This window comes from Nematolebias whitei, chromosome 23, assembly GCF_014905685.2.
Source record: "Nematolebias whitei isolate Nwh7 chromosome 23, NemWhi1, whole genome shotgun sequence".
In the NCBI taxonomy this organism is placed as follows: Eukaryota; Metazoa; Chordata; class Actinopteri; order Cyprinodontiformes; family Rivulidae; genus Nematolebias; species Nematolebias whitei.
The window spans coordinates 20820164-20823863 of record NC_056520.1 but is presented as its reverse complement, the minus strand read 5'-3'; the positions used below and the strand labels follow the sequence as shown (position 1 = coordinate 20823863).

The 3700-nt window shown below is 39.9% G+C and overlaps 1 non-coding gene across 1 annotated transcript; it reads right to left on the bottom strand.

Annotated features, from left to right (window-relative positions):
- Positions 1-2248: 2248 nt before the first annotated feature.
- On the bottom strand, positions 2249-2320 carry trnad-guc. Its single transcript has one exon. It is a non-coding gene; the product is annotated as a tRNA-Asp (tRNA).
- Positions 2321-3700: the final 1380 nt, after the last annotated feature.

Here is a 3700-nt window from a genome sequence, read left to right as displayed (position 1 = left end):
AGCATGCTATAAGACACAATATAAACTGTTGTTTGAACGTGTTGCAGTGAGTTCTAATTTTACTTTGGTTTGCTCTAGTGTTGTAGTACTCGAGACCGGTCTTGGTCTTAGGACCGGTCTCAAGAGCACATTTTGATATCATTTTTGGTATCTCCAGGTTCCCCTTTAGAGATTGCATCTACCACTCTCTATGGTGACACCACTAATGTAATGCTTCAAAATCAGGTGGAAGATGTCAAAACAATCAACAGCTTGTTCTTCTGCAAAAAAACGTACAGTTTTAAGTTCAAACTCAAGTCTATGTTATTGTCATTTCCATCAAGATCTAAGATATACACTAAACAATACACTAAACAAACGCCAAACGGTATGCGAAACGATCCAAGATATACGGTAAACACTAACACAAATTATTACCTTGACTTGAATTTTTTTAATGATTTTTTTTAAAATGCAGATGAGAACTTGCAATTACAAAACGTAACTGTAATAGTTAGAAAAATGAGTATTTGAACATTTGCAAGTTAAGGAAATGTGAATCAGAAAGTCAACTGGAAAAAAAAATCTTAGTTATATTTTGTTACCAACAGCGATATTCTGTTCATCTGCAAAGACGAGGCTTACAAACTTGTATTGGAGCCAGCTGGTCCTGTTCTGGCTTCAACTTCTGGATCCACACCAGACGTCCTGGATTAATTTGCAGGCTTTGAGTGCTGGAAGATTCTATACAGCTAGATCGCCAAAGATGACAAAGTCACCGACTTTAAAAAAGCCCATCAATCCCTGACCCTGATGAATATGAATATGAATATGAATAGGGGCATAAAGATAACTTAACTTGGAAGTCATTATAAACCTCAAGGAACAAATAAATCCATCACTGGAAAAAGTAATTTTTGTTTTCAGCTAGATTTCTGGAGTGCTTCTGTTTAAAAAAAGACCCAATTATTATGGCAGTAACAAGACACCCAGCTGTTACAGTTCATATAAGTGGTTTTACATGGCACACAACATGTCGAGTCCAGGTAAATGTAGCGCTTCAAAATTATTTAAAATAAACACAGTCACTAAAGACTAGAAAAAACTACAGTATATGACAGGGTGCCGAAGGAGAAGATGTGGTATTGCATGAGCACATCTGGAGCGGCAGAGAAGCATGTTAGACTGGTACAGGTACAGGACATGTCTGAGGACAGCAGGACAGTGGTGAGATGTGCTGTAGAAGTGACAGATAGCTTTAAGGTGGAGATGGGAGTGCATCAAGGATTGGCTCTGAGCCCCTTCTTGTTTGCTCTGGTGATGGACCAACTAACAGATGAGATCAGGCAGGAATCCCCGTGGACGCCGTGGAACCCTGTTTGCTGATGACACTGTGATCTGTGGTGAGAACAGGTGGAAGAGAAGTTAAAGAGGTGGAATGAAAGTCGGCCATAGTAAGGCAGAGTACGTGTGTGAATGAGAGGGAGGCCAGGGGAACAGTGAGGCTAAAAGGAGCAGAGGTCACAAAGGTGAAGGACTTCAAGAACTTGGGGTCCACTGTCCAGAAGAATGGAGCGTGTAGTAAAGAGGTGAAAAAGAGAGTCCAGGCAGATGGAGTGGATGAAGAAAAGTTTCAGGAGTGATTTGCGACAAAAGGGAAAGGTCAAAGGAAAAGTTTACAAGAGAGTTGTGAGACCAGCTATGTTGTATGGTCTGAAGACAGTGGCATTGACAAAAACACAAGAGAAAGAACTGGGCGTGGTAGAAATATGGAGTAAGGATAGAAGATACAGGGGACAGAATAAGATGGAGGAGGTTGAATTGCTGTGGCAACCCATGAAAATAGAAACGCCAAAAGAAGAAAAAGAAGACTAAAGACAGAAGACTCTGGGGCTGCGGTAGCTCGGTTGTCAGTGCGGCGGTCTCGTAACCCTGTGGTTGCAGGTGCGAGACGAAGTTGTGTCAGGAAAGGCATCAGTCGTAAAAAAAAAAAAAGCTAAATCTTTCATAGGAGTTCACTCGCTGTGGTGACCCCTGAAGACAGGAGCAGCTGAAAGAAACTGACTGAATACTTTGAATTAAATGCTAATAATGATTTAACATGCAAGCCTCATTTGTGAGTTTCATTAAAGAAAAATCTAAAGGATTGTTTTAGTTTCATAATTCTTGAGAAATCTAGAAAATATGACATGTTCTTGTTAAATCCCCAAAAAATTTTTGTTAATTCAAAATGATTTTGAGTTGAGAGAAAGAAAAAAAAAATAATGCTCTCCCCGTCGGGGAATTGAACCCCGGTCTCCCGCGTGACAGGCGGGGATACTGACCACTATACTAACGAGGAGTCGACGAGTTCAATGCCGAAAGACAGACACTAAGAAGGAAAACATAGGTCTTATGTGTTTTAAACGGGTTATTATCCTGGCAAGCGAGTATTAAGAGAAACGCTTTAAGCCGGTGTTACACCTTAATAGGTGACCACCGTACATTGTGACTATAGGGAGCGCTGTTGCATTTTTACACCATACTTTGCAATTTCTGATAAACGCTATCATATTTTGTGACTGTCTATATATTTCCATAATAGTCATGACTTTAGTGGTCAGATGTTAATTTTTATTCTTTGGAAGAAGGAGGCTGACTCTCTCCTTCATCCAAAGAATAAAAATTAACATCTGATCACTAATATCATGACTATTATGGAAATATAGACGGTCACAGAATATGATAGCGCTTATCAGATATTGCAACGACGTAAAAATGCAACAGCGCCCCCTACGGTCACAATAAACGGTTGTCACAGAATATATATCCTGATGCATGCTCAATAATCCAGGTAGAAAAATCTAAAAAAGTTAAATCTGGTCCTCTGGACATTCAAAAAAACAAAACAAAGCAAATCAACAAAAAAATGTAGCTTTGTTTTGTTTTTTTGAATGTCCAGAGGACCAGATTTAACTTTTTTAGGTCACAGAATATAGTGTAACACCTGTTATCAGTAAAATAGGAGATTTTTTACTTTGTGGCTGTAGTGTTAAACCTCTGTCTTGGAGGATTATTCTCGAACCAGGCTCCTGCTGAATGACCAAAGCACGCCCTCTGTGGTTCATGTAACTCATGTGTCAAACTATAGGCCCGGGGGCCAAATGTGGCCCTCGTTGACATCTTATCTGGCTCCCAAGATGCTATTTTAAATGTTAAATACTTTAATCACTGCAATTTTTTTTCAGTAATCTTTGATTATGATGTTAAAAGTGAAACAGAGAACATCAAATGAGACCCATCAAACACTTGTTGAGGAACCTGCAACCAAGAAAAGATGTTGGGTATTTAACTTGAGGTAATGTAGATTATGACACTGGCCCTTAGTCTGAAAAAGGTGTTAATTTTGGCCCTGTTTTGTGAGTTTGACACCTCTGATGTAAATGAATTGATATTTATGAATTATCAGGTTCCTCTCTTGTGGAAACAACTTACAATCTCTGTCCGTGAAGCTGACACATTATCCAGTTTCAAAACTAGGCTTAAGACTTTCCTTTTTGCTAAATCCTACAGTTAAGGTCGGCTTGGGTTTCCTGAGCTGTCCCTTATGCCCCTTTTCCACTGTCACAGTGCGGATCAGGTCAGTTCAGGTCGGTTCAGATCGGCTCGGGTCTGTTGTGTTTCCATTTGCACTTCTGGACCAGCTCTGTAGGCGGGGACTAGAATCCAACTCGTCTTACCA